Source organism: Ranitomeya imitator, chromosome 3, assembly GCF_032444005.1.
Source record: "Ranitomeya imitator isolate aRanImi1 chromosome 3, aRanImi1.pri, whole genome shotgun sequence".
NCBI classification, from domain to species: domain Eukaryota; kingdom Metazoa; phylum Chordata; class Amphibia; order Anura; family Dendrobatidae; genus Ranitomeya; species Ranitomeya imitator.
The window spans coordinates 41,467,455-41,492,519 of NC_091284.1; the positions used below are offsets into that span (position 1 = coordinate 41,467,455).

The following is a 25,065-nucleotide window of genomic DNA, read 5'->3' on the forward strand; positions in this document are numbered from 1 at the left end:
AGCAACAGCCCTATATATATATATACAGCCCAACAGAAGCCACTCATATATATACAGCCCAACAGAAGCCCCTCATATATATATATACAGCCCAGCAGAAGCCCCTCATATATATACAGCCCAACAGCAGCTTCTAATATATACAGCCCAGCAACAGCCCTATATATATATATATATATATATATATATATATATATATACAGCCCAACAGAAGCCACTCATATATATACAGCCCAACAGAAGCCCCTCATATATATATATACAGCCCAGCAGAAGCCACTCATATATATATACAGCCCAGCAGAAGCCCCTCATACATATACACCCAGCACAGCAACAGCCTCTGATATATACTATATACAGGTAAACAGCCTCTGATATATACAGCCCGGCAACAGCCCCTCATATATATACAGCCCAGCAGATGCCATATATATATATATATATATATATATATATATATATATATATATATATATATGGCATCTGCTTCTGCTGAGCTATATATATATATATATATATATATATATAGCTCAGCAGAAGCCCCTCATATATATACAGCCCAGTAGAATCCTCATACATATAGGGCCCAGCAGAAGCCTCTCATACATATAGAGCCCAGCAGAAGCCTCTGACATATAGAGCCCAGCGGAAGCCTCTCATACATATACAGCCCAGCAGACGCTTCTCATATATATATATATATATATATATATATATATATATATATATATATATATATATATACATACAGCCCAGCAGAAGCTCCTCATATCTATATACAGCTCAGCAGAAACCTTATATATACAGCCCAGCAGAAGCCTCTCATACATATTCAGCCCAGCAGAAGCCTCTCATACATATACAGCCCAGCAGAAGCCCCTCATATATATACAGCGCAGCAGAAGCCTCTCATACACATTCAGCCCAGCAGAAGCCTCTCATACATATACAGCCCAGCAGAAGCCTCTCATACATATACAGCCCAGCAGAAGCCTCTCATACATATACAGCCCACCAGACGCCTCTGACATATAGAGCCCAGCAGAAGCCCCTCATATATATACAGCGCAGCAGAAGCCTCTCATACACATTCAGCCCAGCAGAAGCCTCTCATACATATACAGCCCAGCAGAAGCCTTTCATACATATACAGCCCAGCAGAAGCCCCTCATACATATACAGCCCAGCAGAAGCCCCTCATACATATACAGCCCAGCAGAAGCCTCTCATACATATAGAGCCCAGCAGAAGCCTCTGACATATAGAGCCCAGCAGAAGCCTCTCATACATATAGAGCCCAGCAGAAGCCTCTCATACATATAGAGCCCAGCAGAAGTCTCTGACATATAGAGCCCAGCAGAAGCCTCTCATACATATAGAGCCCAGCAGAAGCCTCTCATACATATAGAGCCCAGCAGAAGCCTCTCATACATATAGAGCCCAGCAGAAGCCCCTCATATATATACAGCCAAGCAGAAGCCTCTCATACATATACAGCCCAGCAGAAGCCTCTCATACATATACAGCCCAGCAGAAGCCTCTCATACATATACAGCCAAGCAGAAGCCTCTCATACATATACAGCCCAGCAGAAGCCTCTCATACATATACAGCCCATCAGAAGCCTCTGACATATAGAACCCAGCAGAAGCCTCTGACATATAGAGCCCAGCAGCAGTGTTTGATATAGACAGCCCAAATTTCTACAATATACATACATATGTACATATTTTAATCTTTAACGCCCTTTCAGGACTTCAATGGTTGACAAGGTCAGATATACTGCATGAATTGGACTTTGGTGACATCATTAGTGATTTTGCAGCACGAAAGGCAAGGAAAGTGCCCAGATTGTAAAAAATGAATGATTTTACTTGAATTATTCTGCGTAAATGATTTTTGTAAATAAACTTGCGTTCGTTTCATTTTGTGTTTTTGCATTACATATTGCAGCACCTTGAAAAATGGGCCTCCTTCCAAAATGGGCCCCGGGCCACCCACCTCTTAAATCCGGCCCTGCGTAGGAGGAATTGTAGAATATTTTGGCCTCCACTCTTCATCTCATGGATGGTCGCCTTCGTTTTTCTTTTTTCTTGGTTAACCATGTTCCCTGAAACTGAAAACTGCTTCCCTATGGGAGCGTACAAAGCAGCACAGCCATTTATAAACTAAATTAACATCTCAATACAGAATCAACATGCAATCGGCAGTACTCAAAATAGCAGTACAGAACACCTGGACCCCAAGAAGGAGGAGTGGAGACCAGGAAATCTAGGCGTAGTTTATCAGTATAAGTAAAGGTACCGTCACATTAAGCGACGCTGCAGCGATATAGACAACGATGCCGATCGCTGCAGCGTCGCTGTGTGGTCACTGGAGAGCTGTCACACAGACAGCTCTCCAGCGACCAACGATGCCGAAGTCCCCGGGTAACCAAGGTAAACATCGGGTTACTAAGCGCAGGGCCGCGCTTAGTAACCCGATATTTACCCTGGTTACCTAAAAAAAAAAAACACTACATACTTACATTCCGGTGTCTGTCGCGTCCCTCGCAGTCAGCTTCCCGCACTGACTGTGAGCACCGGCCGGCCGTAAAGCAGAGCACAGCGGTGACGTCACCGCTGTGCTTTACGGCCGGCGCTCACAGTGCGGGAAGCTGACTGCGAGGGACGCGACAGACACCGGAATGTAAGTATGTAGTGGTTTTTTTTTTTTACATTTACAATGGTAACCAGGGTAAATATCGGGTTACTAAGCGCGGCCCTGCGCTTAGTAACCCAATGTTTACCCTGGTTACCAGTGAAGACATCGCTGAATCGGCGTCACACACGCCAATTCAGCGATGTCAGCGGGTGATCCAGTGACGAAATAAAGTTCTGGCCTTCTAGCTCCGACCAGCAATATCACAGCAGGATCTTGATCGCTGCTGCGTGTCAAACACAACAATATCGCTATCCAGGACGCTGCAACGTCACGGATCGCTAGCGATATCATTCTAAAGTCGCTCAGTGTGAAGGTACCTTAAGATTCAAAAGTTCAGCAAATAAACCCCCAGCACGCTGCAAAATGTCTGCATATGGAACAACAAATGATGAAATAGAACTTCCTTTAACCTAGGGATGACCAACTGGTGGTTCTGGGGTTGAATGTGTCCCTCATATGTCAGGTTTTCAAGTGAAAGTTACCTTCATCAGGTTTGCAAATCAGTTCACCCCAAAAAGAAAAAAGTTGTCTCTTCAGAGACAACTATTATAGGTGACTACTGTAGAAGTGCGACCCTAGAGAAAACTACTGTAGAAGTCCGACCATGGAGGTGGCTACCATAGAAGTACAACCCTGCTGGAGGTTACCGTAGAATTAAAACCCTGGTGGTGGCTACCTTAGATGTCTAGCCCTGAAGGTGGCTACTGTAGCAGAGCAACCCTGGAGGTGGCAACCCTAGAAGACCAACCATGGAGGTAGCTACCCTAGAAGTTCAACACTGGAGGTGGAAACCCTAGAAGTCCAACGGTGGAGGTGGTTACCCTAGAGGGCCAACCCTAGAGATGGCTACCATAGAGGTCCAAACCTGGAGCCGGCTACTGTAGAAGTCCAATCCTTGAGGTGGCTAATGTAGGTGACCAGCCCTGGAGTTGGCTCCCGTAGAAGTGCAACTCTGGAGGTGGCGACTATAGCAGTCCTACTGTGGAGGTGGCTACCTGGTGCTTCAAGGTGGTGAGCACCTTTTACCACCAGGGTCTTCACTGAAATTTATCACGTTGAGTCGTGAAAATTAAAAAAAAACAAATTTTTACACAAAAATGTTCTTTTACCTCCAAACAATTCTTTTTCATAAGGATAACAGGAGAAAACAGACTGCAAAAATTAGTGTGTAATTTCTCCTAAGTATGCCAATACCCCATATGTGGAGGAAAACTACTGTTTAGGCGCATGGCAGGGCTCAAAAGGGAAGGAGTGACGGTTTTGAGCGCAGACTTTGATGAAATGGTCTGCTCATGCAATGTCACGTTTGGAAAGCCCTTAATGTGCCGAGATAGTGGAAATCCCCCACAAGTGACCCCATTTTGAAAACTAGACCCCTGACGGAATTATCTAGAGGCATAGTTTTCTAATAATGACAATGCTTTTGGTTTTACTGGTGAATGAATTGATAATGTGGCGGCATGTGTAAGCTGTGCGGGGTACAACAGATTATAAGAGTGTGTTATGTATACAGGGTATAAACTAATTTTATTAATTTGTGGATGTGTGGTACGCTTTGAAACAATCCTTAATGCAGAGGCCAGGTTTCTCAGGGCAGGTCTCACAACGGTAAATTGTTTCCTTTCGGATTCCCCTCTTGGAGCATACTCTGCACCGTTTTTGTGATCATCCTGTCCTCGCTGTTTGGAGACCCTGTCCTGAGAAATGTTGACCTGGCACGATACAGTCACTATCAGTTTCGGAAGCAGTCACTTCCCGCAGCTCTTTTGTTTCGCTGCCTGTTCAACTTTGATGTGGTCTGTGGTCATAAATCAGCCAAGAGGAGCCCAGGAAAAGACAGATAACGGAGTTACAAACTCTACCGTCATTCAATCAGAATGAGCTCACTGTCAGATCCTCAGTTAACTCATCCTGCAGCCAGCTAGAAAACGTTGCACAGAAGACAAACAATGAAAAATGTTTAACGTAATCTTATTACAAAAATGATTTTTTAACACCAATTACATGCATTTAGGTAAAAATTTTTTTACCCAAATCTGATCAACCCCTTTAATTACATCCATTTAAAGGGCTAATCACATATACCAGCTAATGTGTACAATGTCAAACACTAAGGCGGCAGTAGTAAAATGGAATCACTCCTAGATTCCGATCTCATAAGTCAGCGTTATAACACAATAATGTATAATATATAATATATATGTATTACTTTCCGGCCCGGCTTTACCGTTCAATCATTGCTCTCGTTGTCGTATCTCATCAGATCTCTTTAAAAATGTAACACGTTTACGCTATTTTATTAAGCCCCCTACCGACCTGAAATGCTGCAATATCTACGGTGCGCGGCATTATATATTATAAGGGAGACTCGGGGGTAACAAGGTGTATGCGCGGCATCATCAATAAGGGTTCTTGTCAGCTCCATGATAAATGGATATATTTTCTAAACTCCTGGAATGAATATTGGCCTTTAGTAGTGGGTGGTACTGTCACGTAAGATGGTATTAATCAAAGGAGTCAACATGCGGAGCCTATAAGGAAGATAAAGAGATCTTCATTTTGATATTGTAAAGAAAACACAATTACAGATTACCACCGGGTTATTAATAAAAACGCGTCTTGCCGAATTTCACTCTGTGATATCACCCACATACAGATGTGGCAGAGTTAAAGGGAATCTGTTGCAAAGTTTTCTGAGAGCAGTATGATGTAGAGGCAGATGCTCCGATTCCAACGATGTATCACTTGCTGGGCTGCTTACTACAGTTTTGATAAAACCACAGTTTTATCTGCTGCAGATCTGCAATTTTTCTGACTGCTGAGCTCTGTATAACCCCGCCCACACCACTGATTGGCAGCTTTCTGTGTATGCACAGTGTACAGGCCAATCAGTTGAGTGGGCGGGGTTATACAGAGCTCAGCATTCAGAAAATCGGTAGCTCAGTAGAACAGTGATTTTATGAGAACTGCACCAAGTAGCCCAGTAAGTCATACATCACCGGAATCGGGGTCTCTACTCCTACATTATGGTGCTCTTAGAATAGTTGGCAAAAACCTGGTGAAAGATTCCCTTTAAATTTAGTAACGCCCAAGTAGGATGTGGGCTCCGGCGCTGAGACCACATCTTTCCAGGCACATGTCAGCTGTTTTGAACAGTTGACATGTGCCTCTAACAGCCGCAGGTGGAACCATGATCCACCCGCGGCTGTTAACGTGTTAAATAATACTGTTAATCTCTGACAATGGGATTTAACCTGCGCTTACTTGAAGCGCGCCTGAAATTCTGCTCATCGGTGACCCCGTCACATGATCGTGGGTCACCGATGGGTCAGCATGACAACCAAAGGTCTCCAGCAGACCTCTATGGTTGTCATAGCAATTGAACATTTCTGCTACACACAGGCGATCTGATCATCGCCTGTGTGTAGCAGAGGCGATCGAAGTAGTGCAGCTTCTAGTCTCCCATGGAGACTATTGAAGAATGCAAAAAGTTAAAAAAAAAAAAAAAATATTAAAAAAATTAAAAAAAGGTCAAATTACCCCCTTTTCCCCATTCAAAATAAAATAAATAAAATAACAAAAAAAATCAAACATACACATATTTGGTATCGCCCGATCTATCACTATAAAAAAAAGAGTTCACTCAATCGGTAAACGGCATAACAAGAAAAAAAAAATTCAAAACGCCAGAATTACATTATTTTGGTCGCTGCTACATTGCAATAAAATGAAATAACGGGCGAAAAAAAGATCGTATCTGCACCAATATGGTATCAATAAAAACGTCAGCTCAGCGAGCAAAAAATAAGCCCTAAACCAAACCATTAATAACGAAAAATGGAGACGCTTTTTTTTTTTTTTCTTTTAACAAAGTTTGGATTCTTTTTCACCACTTAAATAAAAATGAACCTAGACATGTTTGGCGTCTATGAACTCGAAATGACCTGGAGAATCATAATGGCAGGTCAGTTTTAGCATTTAGTGAACATGGTAAAAAAAAAACAACAACTGTGGAATTGCACTTTTTTTTTGCAGTTTCACCACACATGAATTTTTTTCCCGTTTTCCAGTACACTTTATGGTAAAACCAATGGTGTCATTCAAAAGTTAAACTCGTCCAGCAAAAATAAGCCCTCGCATGATTATATTGACGGAAAAATAACAAAGTTATGGCTCTGGGAAAAAGGAGAGCAAAAAAACGAAAAAGTAAAAACAAAAATACCTCCGGTCGTTAAGGGGTTAAAAAAACGTTTAAGTTGTATTACTTACCTCTCCGATCCCCTACTGTTCACTTTCCAATGTTTACAGGGTCTTCAACGGTCCTTTCCTACCTGGTCCAGTCTTCTCGTTCCAGAGTTTACCAGGTCCCCAAACAGGAGGGGGATAAAAATCCTCCAGAACAATACGAGACACTTTGTTATTGGTTCCACAATAAATTGATTCATGGGGTGTTCTTTACTTTTTCGCACACTATTTCCACATTTTGGCCTAGTTTTTTTGTACGTAATGATTTGTCACGTATTGTTCTTCATCTGAGGATGTATCTACCTTATGTTAACCCTGCGGTTTTCTTCGGTCAAAAACGACCGACCTTGAACGTCAATATTCTTTAAAATATTCAAGATGCGGTTCTGAAACCCGTGGCCGACCGACCCATCCTCATTTAAGTCAATCAACCACAAGTTTCAGAACCGCATCTTGAACACCTCAAAAAATACCAAAGTTCAAAATAGGTCTCCCCAGACCGAAGACAACCGCAGGGTTAAAGACCTTTTAAAGGACCAGGTACGTATTAGGTCCTGATATGTAAAAACACAGACTTCAGAGAGAGTGTACTTAGTTTTTCTAGTGTCTGTTTAATTAAAAAGTCACTGTACACCACGATCGCAGTCATTTTCTGCATGGACTATGTAGTGTAATCAGACTATTTAATTTGTGTTCTAAGAAATTGATTTCATCATTCATCTTGGAAATTTATTCAAGCTGTGCAAAGAGTAAACAGTTAATTTCTGTACGAAGGAGAAAAACATATTCACTTACGATAATTATTTGGAAATATTTAGAGGAAATACAGAGATATGTTTACATATGGCAGCGACCGATTCCAATTAATCACCCTAATGATCTGTAAAAATACTAGTTTTAATGGTTGCCCTAAAATATGCCAGTCTAGCAGTGACCGAGTTACAATGTAATACGGTGCCTAAATAATACTACCATACAGCGCACACAAGTAAAAGTGATATATAGTGCCCAAAGGGCAAAGATATAGTGCCGAAAAATTACTTCCACCCAATATTAGGACATAATGAACTGAAAAAAATCTAGTCATACAGTTTCCGTGCCATGCTGTGCTCACACAACGGTGCTAAAGTAATAGTGCCTCATGCTGCTTAAATATTACTGCCATACAATAAACCTAGTGTCATACAATCTGCAAATAACAGTGCCTTAAAGTATCAAAATAATACTAATATGGAGAGACAAGATAACAATGAAATACAGCACCCACGTAACAGGGTCATAGAAATCCTAAATAATAGTGCCATACAGTGTGAAAATAATAGTCGTAGATAGTGATACAATGCTCTATAGTTTCATATAGTGCTCAAATTATACTGCGACATAGTGACCAAGCAACAATGTCATACAGACCCCAATTTGCAGTGTAATGTAGTCTCAATATAACGCTACTTTGCAGTTTTGAGCTCTGATGTCCTACCTATGTATTACTGCCATACAGTGCCCAAACTGTGTGGTCAAGACAATCAGTTGTCCAGAGAGTATATTGTTGAAGTGTCTAAGTTAAGTCTATGTACATTGCATTTGGTTTACCCAATGACGATGGGTCACTGACTTTGGTGAGGCAGATGGAGTCACTTTGTGCTCTGTTTGGACTCTGTTTCAGCAGTATCCAGTTTTTTGAGGTTGGCACAAAAGCGTGGTCGGATGCGATTTTGTGCCCACATCAAGAAGGTAACGGAGGCCAGAGAGAGCAAAAATTGACTCACCAAAGTCAATGGCTCCATCTTGGGGTGTTTCGCCTGAACCTTGTTTTTCAGGGGTTCACATGAAAGACCCAACAAAGCCAACGATGCTTGGCCTCAATCTAATTAAAAAAAAAATGGGACTCATCCTTCTTGATACATTGTCGGGCTTGTTCCGGTAGTCACCAAGTCCCAGGAAATGCCAATTTAGCCAATCACTGGTCACAGCAATGACCTGAGTCAGAATTTCAGGCCATGTCCAGGACCAGGAAGCGGAGACCAGTGGGGTGTGGTATCGGCATTGTATCAAGATTGGCGAGTTTCAGGTCTTTCAATGTTTTTGATCAGTCTTAAGCATCTAAAGATAAATAGTTCTCGAAAAAATGCTTAAAGGCCACGTTCCCAAGTGCAAATATGCTGCTTTATTTCTGCAGCATATTTTCCGCAGCTGTTCACCCCAAAGTACTCAACAGCAATTGCCTTTGGTTATCGCTTTCCTGCTAAATTTTTTTTTTGCCACGTTTTTCCTCTTTTTGTTGCATTTTCCCCCTTTTTAGGTATTTTTGCTATATACTTTGGTTACCGTGCATGCAGGGACCGGCCTGATCGAGACTCATTAAATCACTGATTCTGAAGCACACTCCATTGTCAATTACACATGCAAATATCTAGCAGATTAGCACCAGAACTGAGACATTTCACATACAGAGATTAAATTCAATCAAGCCACGAGAAACGAAGATTTGCTTTAATATGTAATGAATTACTCCTTGTGCTTCACGATGTTGATTGAATATTTCATGGCATATTAAAAAAAAAAAATATCCCAAGAGACGTCCTTAAAAAAAAATCTATAAAGTGACAAGAGGGATTTGTCTCGATTGGGAGAAGAAAGAAGAAATGTGACAGACGAACGCGGGTTCATGTAACATCGGCTGTATTAGAGGGAAGCGCCACGTGTACGGCACAGATACAGTATAATACATCCATTGACCATATACACTTTCATGGACCAAAGACTGAGATATGGCTTCTGGGTCCCCATTTCAAAATCTGTAATAGAACCCTTGATCTACCATGTGCATTTATAATACTGGTCTTTTCTTATGTGGCAGAGGAGTTTTTGGGCTTCTTGAAACTTTAGAGCCTGTACACCCCAGATGCTCCTGTGCAAAAACATAAGATTGTGGGGTCTACATGCATTTACACATGTCTGGAGCATTGGTTCCTCAGCTCTATCTATAGTGCATGAATGGTGAAAAGAGCTTCAGAGCAATCAATGGGTCATCAGTTGGCTTGTACATACCATCAATGCTTTGGTTCAATGTTGGACAATGGGGAACTGTCAGTAGGACATGCCGTGAAACACTGATGGATGGTGGCCTAGAAGATAGGACTACTATCAATCTAAGTTTCTCATTGATAGCTGACATTCAGTTATCAGTTGGCTTGTTCATGTCACCGATGCTTTGGTTCAATGTTGGACAATGGGGAACTGTCAGTAGGACATGCCGTGAAACACTGATGGATGGTGGCCTAGAAGATAGGACCACTAGCGATCTAAGTTTCTCATTGATAGCTGACATTCCGCTATCAGTTGGCTTGTTCATGTCACCGATGCTTTGGTTCAATGTTGGACAATGGGGAACTGTCAGTAGGACATGCTGTGAAACACTGATGAATGGTGGCCTAGAAGATAGGACCACTATCAATCCAAGTTTCTCATAGATAGCCAGCAACCGGTCATCAGTTGGCTTGTTCATGTCACTGATGCTTTGTTTCAATGTTGGACAATGGGAAACTGTCTGTGGGACATGTCATGAAACACTGATCAGTGGTAGACTAGAAGATTGATGTCCTATCAATTTACATTTCTCATAGATACCCAAACACTGGTCACCAGTTGGCTTGCTCATGTCACCAATGCTTTGATTCAATGTTAGACAATGGAGTCTAGCAAGGAGAAACGTTACCCCTTAGACACCAGTCAGAATCCTCACGTCACAAGACTCACACCCAAATCAGAGCTCATGCTTTACGCTGAGGCGGGGCAACACCTCAAAACGTGTCTGCAAATTGAGATTCTGGTTTGGTTTTCATCCTAAGTCATGTGGCAAGGCTCGTTAAAGGGACAATATTGACTTTGAGGATCGCTACTACCAATAGGTGGCACTAGAGTTAAAATCCTCTTACTCCCTGAAGAAGAAATTTGCATATTTTATTTTGCAGAAGAGCATTGCATAGCCTATAAGTCTCCTTACACTGGCATGTCAAGCATGCCACTCTCCACAAGTAGAACTCAACTTGTAAAATTCAAGCCTTCATAAAGCTTTGACTAAAAAATAATGGCTCTTTGAGGGTGGAAATAAAATTTTTTTAAAAATGCATGTCTCTCAAAGGTTGAAGGGGTTAAAGGGGTTGTCCAATACTAGGACCATCCCTTCTTGATCGAAATGTCTTGTCTCAATAACATAAAGCCTATATTCACTTCCAGTGCCGGGGCCGTTCCCGCATTGTCGGCACTCGTTTTCCACAGGCCTTCTGTGACATGTGATGCCAGCGCCCAATCAGTGCTGGCATCACTGTCAATCGCCCTTGGATGTTAGAGGAGTTCCGGGCTGCAGCTGATCCCCGGCTTCCCCTTCCTGCTTAAAAAGACCAAAGGCAGTGAGAGTGACACCAGCGCTGATTGGGCACCAGTGTGACATGTCACAACACCGTTCGTGAGCTACGGGGAACAACCGCGGGAACAACACCGGCACAGGAGGTGAGTATGAGCTTTACTATGCTATTTTGGCCAAGCGAGGAGTATGAGAAGAAGTTATCCAAGTAGTGGACAGCTCATTTAAGGGGCTTAATCAATTTTATGGGATTATAGAGCATTAATTAGTAGGTAAGCATGAAAATGTTTGGGTCACCAGATATAACCTAGGCCCAGAGACTACGATGTGAGGTGCGTTTAAGGAGCAAGTGAACTTAAGCAATTTATCCGTGTCAAGGTGAAAAACAAAACAAAAACTGATGCAAAAAAAAGACAAAAACAAAAAAATAAATAAGATCCAATAAACTGTTGCATTACTATAATTACAGTAATAAAGGCAAAGTCATAATGCCGTATCAATATGAGGTAACATTGCTGACCGCCACGACAAAAATCAAAAAAGTTGCGCATTTGACAAAGTCGAGCCAAGGAAGAAGTCGGAGCAGGAACGGCACGACATGTACCCGAACCTCAACACTGCCAGTCAGGGAATTGACTGGAGCGTGAATCTCCATTACAAATGTTAATGTTTGTCGCTGGTGACGGCAAATCAATACAGTTCTCTCATGTGCGTAATTTCTTTAATCATCTCTTATGGACCGAAGCAAGAGGATGAGGAACGCGTTCTATGAAATAGCTCGGTGCGATCTTGTTCTCTTTGTTTTACTACAGCGTATGATAATTCTTAAATATTCATGATGTAATGACCTAATGTAGGACCCCAGCATTTACACTGCTGAGCCGCTCACATTGGATGGGACAATTCCGATGACTCTGCTCACGGATCAAGGGCGTAACGAGGCATGGACTGGCCCACTGGAGAACAGGAGAAATCTCCGGTGGGCCGCATCTTACTCATTTAACAATTAATAGTTTATTGGTATAGACATTTTCTGGAGGGGCAGTGCGCTCATAATAGTTCGAACCAGCGATGTCGCTTGGACACTAAAACGATCCGGCCAGCTTCATAGCAGCGCTTACAACCTATAGGGTTTGTACAAACAAAACCGGATGGGCGTGGTTTTTTTTTTTCATTTCACCGAGCTTGAATTTTTATTGTCATTTTCCAGTACATTATGTGGCAAAACGAATGGCGTCATTCGAAAGTACGACCCGTGATGCAACATTTAAGTCCTCATACAGCTATATCAATGTAGAAAAAGAATAAAAAATTATGGCTCTTGGAAGAAAAAAAAAACAAGGTGCAAAAATAGAAAATCACGATGGACGGAAGGCGTCAATGCTTATGGTGAAAATTTAACTCATTTACGTCTTTCTAAACCTGTGAATTTCTGCTCCAGCTCCTTGCAAGCTGCGCTGGTAAATGCATATAAATAGCTTGTGCAGAGAGTGTCAGATCTATTTGTGCTTGCTTATTAAATATAAATCCATTCATCTTGAGTCTTCGGTAAATGCCCAGCTTAGAAACTCAGCAAGAAGAGGAAAATTGCCATTGTCAATATTGCTGCAACTTAAAGCAAAAAAGACACCTCATAAGAGATCATGAAGTTTAGAAAAAGATTGCTACTTTTTTTCCCGAAAACAGCGCCACACCCATCTGCAGGTCATTTAAGGTACTGCAACTCAGCCCCAATTTAGTGATGATGTGCGTAATATTATTCTTGGGAGTCAATAATCCTGAATCATACATTTCCATCTATACGGAACCTAGAGGGAGGCTGATCCAGATTCAGAGTATTTTAGGGCTTATTAACAAGAGTTTGGGTTTTTTTTTTTGCAAAGGTAATAAGCTGTGAATTTTTCATTAGTAAAACCAAGCAGAATTTTAATGCAGGAATCTATACAGATATAGATCTGCAATGCACTTGACGCCGATGTTACAAGACTCGTCTAATGAATCCTTTACTAATTGAGGATTTATTTTGCCATACAGACTAGTCACCACCGTTTGGGACCCCTATTTAGAAACCATAAATTAGGATATCAGTTATAAAGAGCTTCTCCCACTCTGGAGGACCCAGCACTTATGTACGTTGTATAGATTGCAAAGTGAATTCATTGTGAATTGTTGTAATGCTTCATTTTTACCTGCGGAGGTGCTGTAGGAGAACTGAATACTTGCTTGTCCTGAGTATTAAAGCTGTGATCAAAAAAAGTGTTGTCCAAAGCGCATGATCCTGTTATAGGAAACTTGTTGACTGGCAAATTGGAAAACTTACAAACTGTCTGAACACTGTAGACATTGAAGGCTGCAAACTAGGAGCCCGAGTTTTACAAAGTTAGGTCTCATGTGCATATACAGATCCAAATCCATAGGCTGCGATATAGAACTATTATTCCCGTACGTAGAGCATTGACCTCAGACGTATCAAAGACTGACAGGTCCCTAATTTGGACACTGGGACTCTATGTGCCATCATGCAGGGTTCATAAGCCTGAGTTCATACCACTGTTACCACTAGATGACTCTGCTATAGTAGGGTCTAGGACACACCTGGGCAAAGTGCAGCCTGAGGGTCACATGCGGACCTTTGGGTGTTCCGATGTGGCCTGCGGACCGGGACAACCAAAGGGCTTGATTCAGTAGCATTGTGATTCACACGCCCTCCTTCCCGGCATCTACAATTAATTTTTTCTAATTCACAGTACATTGTGGGAAATTGTAGGGCCATCATGTTGTGCTCTAATGGACATCATACTGTATAAGGGGATTTTTTGCTGGTACATACTGTGCAGGGTGGCTGTGTGGGGAAACACTGCGTGAGGCCACCATACTGTGCGGTGACATCATACAGTGTGGTGGGCTTTGTGGGAACATCATAGTGTGTGAGGGTACATTACACAGTGTGAGAGGGTTGAGGGGAGATCATACTATTTGAAGGGCTTTGTGAGGATATCATGCTTTGTGAGGAACAGTCTGGGGAAAACATACTAGATAGGAACATTATACTATGTGGGGGGACATCATACAGTGTGGTGGGCCTTTGTGGGAACATCATAGTGTGTGAGGGTTGAGGGGAGATCATGCTATTTGAAGGGCTTTGTGAGGACATCATGCTATGTGAGGAGCAGCCTGGGGAAAACATACTATGTGGGGACATTATACTATGTGTGGGGACATCATACAGTGTGGTGGGCTTTGTGGGAACATCATAGTGTGTGAGGATACATTACACAGTGTGAGAGGGTTGAGGGGAGATCAAACTATTTGAAGGGCTTTGTGAGGACAGCATGCTACGTAAGGAGCTGTCTGGGGAGAACAAATATGGGGACATTATAGTATGTGTGGAGACATCATACAGTGTGGTGGGCTTTGTGAGAACATCATACTGTGTGAGGATAAATTACACAGTGTGAGAGGGTTGAGAGGGTTGAGGGGAGATCATACTATTTGAAGGGCTTTGTGAGGACATCATGCTATGTGAGGAACAGTCTGGGAAGAACATATGTGGGGACATTATGTGTGAGGGATTTTTTGCTGGTACATACTGTGCAGGGTGGCTGTGTGGGGATACACTGCGTGAGGGCAACATACTGTGCGGTGACATCATACAGTGTGGTGGGCTTTGTGGGAACATCATAGTGTGTGAGGGTACATTACACAGTGTGAGAGGGTTGAGGGGACATCATACTATTTGAAGGGCTTTGTGAGGACATCATGCTATGTAAGGAGGTCTGGGGTAACATTTGTGGGGGCATTATACTATGTGTGGAGACTCTGCGGGCATCATTTTGTGTTGTGAGCTGTTGAGTAAAAGGTACGAAGACTGAATAACAGGAGCAGAATAATTTGTCACATTATAAAAAAACAATAAGTTATATGTTTTTATTAGCTGCTACAGGGAATGACATTTTACATGTATTAACAGTAGCAGCGAGTCACCAGACTTTATTCTGCTCAAGATTAAGTGATAAAAATTGATCTAAAACAATAATAATGAGAATTAAACTTGGTCTGTTGGATCAGCCCTTCACAACAGTCATGGTCTTTTGATGTGGACACTTGGGAAAATGAATTCCTTACCCCTGGCCTAGGAGACTAAATAAAGTGCTGCAACTCGGAAGTAAGCGAGTGTGTGGCAAAGGCCCATGGCAGGTAGAAATCCTTTATATAAGAAAATAACTGGACTGGAAGAACAGATGAGTTTACAAAGGGAGGGCCTGATAGAGAGGGAGCTTGTAAGCTACAGAGACACAAGCTAGTGATGAAGTGGTTGTTGTGGCACAGCGGGACAACAACCTTGAAGGTGACGGACTTGTGTGAAACAAACCATGTTTGTTTGTGCTGTGGTGTTGGCGCCTTGCATGTGTGCCCACAGCGTTGTGCCGTGTTTTCATTTTCCACTATCTGAGCACCTTGTGCACCATGTTTGGTTGGCTCTGGTGGTCCATGTTACATAGTAAGGCCACCATGACTTGTCTGCAGGATGTATATATAGGTGTGGGCAATGTGGCACTGGATCTTTGACCTGGAGTGGTACTGAAAGAAGATAAAGAAACATTTTTAGAGGGCAGTGTTTGAGCTCCACATAAGGGAGAGGGTGATTAGACTTTTTCAGGTGTCTGGGGAACCTACCAGAGGAAAGTGACAAGGTGCTTAAAAAATGCTGAACATTGCATCACATTGAGTTCAGTTTGGACCCAGAGGATTGAAAGTGCCATCTGCGAGAATGTGAGACTACTATATAGTCCTGTACCCTACTCTTTGGGCGCAACAAGTTAGGCGTCAAGCACACTTCTAGTTGAGGGTTGTTAATTTCATTAAAAGTTAGCGATTTTGTGGTCACAGGATATCGGAAAGAACTAGGCAGAAAAACATGGAGTGGCTGGCGCAGCACTACAAGATACAACTAGTAGAGTGAGCAGGGGCAGACAGAAGATTCCACACGTACTCCAAGGTCCAGCCTATTCTTGGTGGACCAGGAGAGCATTGCGCAGTCTTCAGCCATAGAGAAGAAATAAATCACCTTTGGGGATATTATTTTTTTTTATTAAATGGATGTATTTGGTGCTAGAAATCATTTTTATATCTGGGTTTCATTAAAACTTTTGCACTATTTCACTTTTTCAGATTAAAACTTACAAGTAGAATGGCTTTCAAGAAACTGCAACCTCCAAGTGAATTCTACCTCCTCGTAGGAATTACAGTAATCACGACTATTCTGTATTCAATCTTTAATCTTATGTGCAAAACATATATTTAATGATAAGTCTGACCCCTGCCCATTGCACTTTGCGATGATTTTCTGCTGATGTGATTTTCCTGGCGTGTCCCGATGGCAGGAATGTAAAGCAGCTGACCTCCGTCTCATCAGAAATAACATTTTTCTGAGCGGTATCAGGAATAAAATGCTGACTGTAGATTAGTAAATAAGTCAATGCAACTTTTAAAATAGTTTTTGAAAGTCTGCCTTTTCCATTAGCTTAAATGCGCAGTGATTTTGCTGAATATATTCATCTTGCCATCTTACTAATGGCAAAAGTCCTGACATGATTAAACAATCCACCGGGCTACCAGGGCTATGTCATTACTTCATGCTGAAATCATTTTAATGGAAGCATTTGTACTCGAGACTGGAAGAACAAGTGCATTCGTTGTAATGAAAGGAAAAATGTTTTAAAACTGGAAAAACGATGATTGTAAATACATGATAATGGTGAACGAGGACAACAAGGACAAGGAACGTACAGCAGGGAACATGGTGCACTGGGCGAAGCAAACCCTGGACTCCACGGACCGAGGTCAGGAAAATACTGTGCAACAAGAACTGCAGAAAGCCAGGACGCAACGGGCTGAGGTCAAGAGAATATTGTGCCCCGTAACCCACCGACTGATGGAAACAAATCACTAATCACTGACAGAATAACATTACTGGACACCATAGACGGGGAAATAAATAACTAGACACCATAGGCTGGGGAAACAAACAACAGGGCACCATAGATGGGGGGAAGAAATAAGTGGACATCATAGACTAGGTGAATTAATACCAGGACACCATAGACTTGAGGAATAAAGTAACCGGACACCACAGACTGGGGGAATACAAAGACTGGACACCATTACCGAACTCAACAAAAAAACTGCACAAGAAATGACCGGACACCCCATGGACTTGCATCCACACCACTTGAGACAGGACTTCATGTGGTCACGTCTGGAGGTCTGCTCAATTGTGGGTGTAATGTCTGGTCCTGTTTGGTGTCTGGAGCATTACCGTCCTGTCCGGTGTGTGGAGCATTACCATCCTGTCCAGTGTGTGGAGCATTACCATCCTGTCCGGTGTGTGGAGCATTACCATCCTGTCCAGTGTGTGGAGCATTACCATCCTGTCCGGTGTGTGGAGCATTACCGTCCTGTCCAGTGTGTGGAGCATTACCGTCCTGTCCAGTGTGTGGAGCATTACCATCCTGTCCGGTGTGTGGAACATTACCATCCTGTCCAGTGTGTGGAGCATTACCATCCTGTCCAGTGTGTAGAGCATTACCGTCCTGTCCGGTGTGTGGAGCATTACCATCCTGTCCGGTGTGTGGAGCATTACCGTCCTGTCCAGTGTGTGGAGCATTACCGTCCTGTCCAGTGTGTGGAGCATTACCGTCCTGTCCGGTGTGTGGAGCATTACCATCCTGTCCGGTGTGTGGAACATTACCATCCTGTCCAGTGTGTGGAGCATTACCATCCTGTCCAGTGTGTAGAGCATTACCGTCCTGTCCGGTGTGTGGAGCATTACCGTCCTGTCCAGTGTGTGGAGCATTACCATCCTGTCCAGTGTGTAGAGCATTACCGTCCTGTCCGGTGTGTGGAGCATTACCGTCCTGTCCGGTGTGTGGAGTATTACTAACCTGTCCGGTGTGTGGAGCATTACCGTCCTGTCCGGTGTGTGGAGCATTACCGTCCTGTCCAGTGTGTGGAACATTACCCTCCTGTCCAGTGTGTGGAGCATCACCGTCCTGTCCGATGCGTGGAGCATCACCGTCCTGTCCTGTGTGTGGAGCATCACCGTCCTGTCCGGTGTGTGGAACATTACCGTCCTGTCCGGTGTGTGGAGCATTACCGTCCTGTCCGGTGTGTGGAGCATTACCGTCCTGTCCAGTGTGTGGAACATTACCCTCCTGTCCAGTGTGTGGAGCATCACCATCCTGTCCGATGCGTGGAGCATCACCGTCCTGTCCTGTGTGTGGAGCATCACCGTCCTGTCCGGTGTGTGGAGCATTACCGTCCTGTCCGGTGCGTGGAGCATTACCGTCCTGTCCGGTGCGTGGAGCATCACCGTCCTGTCCGGTGCGTGGAGCATCACCGTCCTGTCCGGTGTGTGGAGCATTACCGTCCTGTCCAGTGTGTGGAGCATTACCGTCCTGTCCGGTGTGTGGAGCATTACCGTCCTGTCCGGTGCGTGGAGCATCACCGTCCTGTCCGGTGTGTGGAGCATTACCGTCCTGTCCGGTGTGTGGAGCATTACCGTCCTGTCCGGTGTGTGGAGCATTACCGTCCTGTCCGGTGTGTGGAGCATTACCGTCCTGTCCGGTGTGTGGAGCATTACCGTCCTGTCCGGTGTGTGGAGCATTACCGTCCTGTCCGGTGAAGCAGCCGTTCTTGTCGTGCTGTATTATCCCTATACATCAGATCTCTTGCTCCAGTGACGTTCACTTTACTGACTGAAATGTGACATAAGTAATTTTCCTCTAGACCCCGCTGTCATGTTCTGTTTGGTGAGAGCAGTGCCCTCCAGCTAGTCGGCGTGTAATAGAGATGAAGTCGGGTAATGTACATGGATCCGGTCATGTGGGGGAGCTGCGGAGTCCTCGGAGCTTCCAACATGCGGTATAATGGCATTTACTATGTCAGAAGGCCGATGTCATGGTTCCAAGAAGGGGCTATCAATTGTTGAAAACCCATTTCAGGGTGTCAGAATTTTGGGGGAATTTTACTATGGATTTGCCCCGATTTTAAAGGGTTAAATCTGTGGTGAAAATCCACAGCACAGATACACATGTAAACTTTACGCCACAGGTCACTTTCCTTTATAAATGTAGTGAAACGCCTGCAGGGGGGCAGTTTACTAAATTTGAGTGTTTCTACATTAAGGCCCCGAAACATCATAGCGGTTATTCCAGAATTAAGTTGTGAATTGCTTTGAAAAGATGCAAAATTTTTGCACAAAAATGTGACGACTTTTGGCTTTTTTATGCCAGTTTCACCCAGCTGAGCCAAAATGGGCAAAGCTGGGGTGGGATGGGAGCATGACACCACAGCTGGTCTAATTCATCATGAGCGGTGGCCTATGCCAGAAATGTGTCTCCAGTCCCTGATTTGTGACAAGGTGCACAGAGGTGCACACCACTCGTCAGACACTCCTGATTTATTAAAGGGGGTGTCCACTACTCAGGCACCCATTTCTGAATACCTATGTCCCCACCACCCAGTAAAATAAGAACACGTATACTCATCTCCGATGGTAGCGCCAGACCAGCAATGTCGGCACTGGCTCTCCCTGGGCTCTCGTGACGTTGTTGTGTCACATAATCCCTGTGGCCAATCAGCGCTGGCTTCACTCTCCCCTCCTACGGATGTAATTGACATCTGGAGGTAGTGAGAGCTGCTTCCTCCGGATGTTTTGGTTTGTCCGAACTAGGAGAGTAAAGCCAGTGGTGATTGGCCACAGGGATTGTGTGACACAACAATGTCACGAGAGCCCAGGGAGTACCAGTGACGATACCGCTTGAATGGCGCCAGAACTGGAGGTGAGAGCTTGTGTTATGTTACTGGGGGGAATATAAGAATTCAGAAGGGGTTGTCTATGTAGTAGACATCCTCTTTAAGAGGCTTGTACCTCATAATGAATCAGGCACGTCTGACTCCAACATGTAATCTCATCAAGGCCAACGTGAACATTGCCAGTCTTGATGAATCAGGGCCATTGTTCTGGTGGAGTGGAGCAAGTTACATTTTAGCCATTAAGGCGTGTGCACATGGGTCGGATACACACTGTATTTTCTGTATGTAGATGAGACTTCATAAAAAATACAAAAAATCCACTCTGTGGAGAAAATCTGCAAGGGAAATTCACCGGTGCCGTGGATTTAAAAAGGGCAGAATGTCAATTTGCAACGCAAAAACGTAAACATACTGTAGTAAATCCACAGCATTTCTGCAACAAAATCCACTTTGCTACTGCAGATTTAGCTGTGGATTTCCCCCTGTGTCCTTTATAGCTGATCTCCAAGGATCTCACCCTACTTCCTTCCAGAAAGACGATCCCTACTTGGCTCCAGCGGGAATTGAGTTATGCCTTAAAAAATCACAATAGCCAAACTCTAAAGGGGGCTGTCCACACCTATGTTTTAATTTTAAAAACAAGCCTGTCGTCATCCTAAAATTAAAAAAAAAAATGGTTATAAACTAACCTGCAAGACCTCGGTATTCCTATGCACCTTTTCCCATGGTCCCCGACGGTCTCCTCGCTTCCTCTGCTATATCCCAACAGTCGTGTTTCAGCTGAGGCAGAAGAGAGGGCAAGAAGAGCGTTTCATCCAGCTCAGAAGAAGGAGCGTTACCACTGCAGTCAATCAGTGACTGCTGATTAGCTGCCTCGATCATGTGACATCCCCAGTTGGAAAAGGAAGCAAAGAGACCAGCGGGGAACACAGGCGGCGGGGCACAGGATGGGCCCAACATGGGCACATTTATAAAATAAAACTAGCGGTGGACAACCACGTTTATAAAGTAGATACCAGAACTAGACTAAATGAATCCGACTGGATAATAATTAGTTCCTACCCTACGGTGCATTTTATATGAAGTATATAACCGGAGCTCCGCTCAGCCCCCGGATTGTGGGATTCGCACAGTAATCCCCCATTAATCTCAGTCTACGTAATTCAATAAACAGTTGTGCTTTCTGTAATGACCCGGCTCCTCCGTGATAAGGACGAGAGCACATCGAGAAGCGGCTCTGGAGGGAGGCTGCCACATAAAAGACCAACATTAATAGGATCCTGGGGGGCACTTTAACTTCATTAGATGTATTCTCCGGTCGCTGGGGTTATCTGCAGCTTCCAGTGCTCGGCTGTGAACCGTTAACCCTCTCTTATCAATATGGAGCACAATACGCTGGAATATCATTAGGAGACAATGAGGGCCCTGCCGAATTCTCCTAGATCCATTCTCTTTTATAGAGACGCAGCTCATTACAGTGGACTCTAAACAAAGCAATGGAAATGAGGGCCTGATCCATCATTGCACCTTATCGATCATGCGCGACCTGGTTACACTCTGAACCCGCGCACCGCGCCGCCATCGATCCAATGTCAGCGTATTCATGAGCTTCTTCTTCGTTGTTTTTGGCATCACCGTATATATATGCGTTCTGCATATTGAACCCTCATGTTCGTCAGTCAGGTATAGGCCTGAATATAACACGTGCCGGCCATAATACAGCAAATGGCCACTTTATTACAGACACCCATCCACTAGCGCATCGGACCTCATGTAGAAATTTGTTCAGAAGCTATACCAGCCCATTAGGACAGGATCGCTCCTTGTGGATGGAGGTCTTGACTTTTTATGAGTCTTTTACAGCTCGTCCCAGAGGTGCTTTATAGCAGACATGAGCAAAGTGGAGGCCCCTCGTGGCCCTTTGGCTGCTCTGGTGTGACCCACGGCCTCGGGACAGTCAAAAGGCTTTATGTAGTTGCATTCCAAACCACGCAGCCACCATCCACCCCTCTTCTCACTTTCACTGGTATCTATATCCTTGGCATGAAATCAATGGTGGAAAAGGGAGCAATACATCACTGAGCCTGTGTGTATGAGAGCGGAGCAGGTGCAATGATGTCACTAGATCGCCTCCGCTGTGTCTCAGTATACAGACCGGAGCTGCGTGTGAAAGGGGTTGAGGCGCGTTTTCACTTTACGTCTAATTACTGCTCATGGTAGTCTGTGTGGGGGACATTATACTGCTCATGGAGTCTGTGTGGAGGACATTATACTGCCCATGGGGTCTGTGTGGGGGACATTATACTGCCCATGGTAGTCTGTGTGGGGGACATTATACTGCCCATGGGAGTCTGTGTGGGGGACATTATACTGCCCATGGGGTCTGTGTGGGGGACATTATACTGCCCATGGAGTCTATGTGGGGGACATTATACTGCCCATGGGAGTCTGTGTGGGGGACATTATACTGCCCATGGAGTCTGTGTGAGGGACATTATACTGCCCATGGGGTCTGTGTGGGGGACATTATACTGCTTATGGAGTCTGTGTGGGGGACATTATACTGCGCATGGGGTCTGTGTGGGGGACATTATACTGCTCATGGGGTCTGTGTGGGGGACATTATACTGCCCATGGAGTCTATGTGGGGGACATTATACTGTCCATGGTAGTCTGTGTGGGGGACATTATACTGCCCATGGGAGTCTGTGTCGGGGACATTATACTGCCCATGGGGTCTGTGTGGGGGACATTATACTGCCCATGGTAGTCTGTGTGGGGGACATTATACTGCTCATGGAGTCTGTGTGGGGGACATTATACTGTGCATGGAGTCTGTGTGTGACATTATACTGCGCATGGGGTCTGTGTGGGGGACATTATACTGCTCATGGGGTCTGTGTGGGGGACATTATACTGCTCATGGGGTCTGTGTGGGGGACATTATACTGCTCATGGGGTCTGTGTGTGACATTATACTGCACATGGGGTCTGTGTGGGAGACATTATACTGCCCATGGGGTCTGTGTGGGGGACATTATACTGCTCATGGGGTCTGTGTGTGACATTATACTGCGCATGGGGTCAGTGTGGGGGACATTATACTGTGCATGGAGTCTGTGTGGGGGACAACATACTGCGCATATGGGCTGTGTGGGGGACAACATACTGCACATTGGGTTAGTATGGTGGATATCATACTGTGTATACGGACTGGGTGGGGAACATCATACCACGCATAGGGTTTGTGTGGAGAACATATGGACATGCATATGGACTGTGTGGTGGAGATTATACTGCACAAACAGGTTGTGTGGGGGGACAACATACTGCACATGGGGTTTGTATGGAGGCCATCATACTGTGTAAGGGTGCTGTGTGGGGACATAATATTGTGTAAGGGGGCTGTGTGGACACAATGGGGTCTGTGTGGGGGACGTCAGTGCGCATGGGGTCTGTGTTGTGTATATTACACTGCGCATATGAGCTGTGTGGGGGACAACATACTGCGCATGGGGTCTGTATGGGGGACATTATACTGTGCATGGGGTCTGTATGGGGGACATTATACTGCGCATGGGGTCTGTATGGGGGAAATTAAACTGCTGTGCATCTGGTCTGTATGGGGGACATTATACTGCTCATGGGGTCTGTATGGGGGACATCATAATGCGCATGGGGTCTGTATGGGGGACATCATACTGCGCATGGGGTCTGTATGGGGGACATCATACTGCGAATGGGGTCTGTATGGGGGACATCATACTGTGCATGGGGTCTGTGTTGTATATATCATACTGTGCATATGGGCTGTGTGGGGGACAACATACTGCGCATGGGGTCTGTGTGGAGAACATCATACTGTGCATATGGGCTGTGTGGTGGAGATTATACTGCGCAAACAGGTTGTGTGGGGGACAACATACTACACATGGGGTTTGTATGCGGGCCATCATACTGTGTAAGGGTGCTGTGTGGGGACATAATATTGTGTAAGGGGGCTGCATGGACACAAGACACAATACTGTATAGGGAACTTTGTGGAGAGATCACACTGTTTGAGGGGACATCTTACTGTTTTCAGGGCTGTGTAGTGACATCATACTGTGTGCTGGGATTATGGGTTATGGGGGCATCATAATAGGAACTATTGTTCAAGGCGCAAGGGCTTCATAATAGGAGCATATGATATAACTGCTTTATACGAAAGGCGGTAGATTATATGGTGTTGATTCGCTCCTACAGGTAAGAATACCGGTTACAATAAGCCCTATGGTAACATATATTATCAGGATCTGCGAGACGCCAGACTTCATTCTCCTCAATATTAAATACTAAAAATTTATATGAAACAATAATAATGAGAAAAATTAAAATTGGCCGGTTGATGCGGCCCTCCACAATAGTCACAGGATCTCATGTGACCCCTTGGAATAATTAATTGTTGCCCACCCCTGCTCTACAGGATTGCGATCTGAGGGCTGTGAATTGGCTTATTTCCTCCTCGAAATCTCATAATTGATGACCCTACACTTGACTGGTTTTTTTTTAACCTTTTATGCTGTAAACATACATTTATTTGCTTTGTGCAGCGCACCATGATTGACAGTTCCGACTTACATGGAGAATGAAAAAAAAAAGTTAGATCCCCTTAAATCTTGGTGTTGTTTACCCTTGGGGACAATTTTTTTTTACCTAACAATGTCTTTGGGGCTGATGATCATTTTTACAATTGGGTTTCAATAAAAATGCTGCACCATTTTGCTTTTATAAGCCTTTTCTTCGATGTGGCCTTTGGTCATAAATCAATCGAGCGTAGCTCAGAAAAAGAAAAAAAAAATACTCCCTGACTATCAAAGTGAGCTCACTGACTGATTCTCTGTTCACTCATTCTGCAGTCAGCAACAACCAGTATGAAATTGAGGCTATAGAAG

The 25,065-nt window shown here is 44.2% G+C and overlaps 1 protein-coding gene across 7 annotated transcripts in view; it reads right to left on the reverse strand.

Annotated features, from left to right (window-relative positions):
* The window catches only part of GRIK1 (glutamate ionotropic receptor kainate type subunit 1), a 376,723-nt gene that overhangs the window by 212,219 nt on the left and 139,439 nt on the right, over positions 1 to 25,065 (reverse strand). The gene's annotated exons all lie outside the window — the stretch shown is intronic.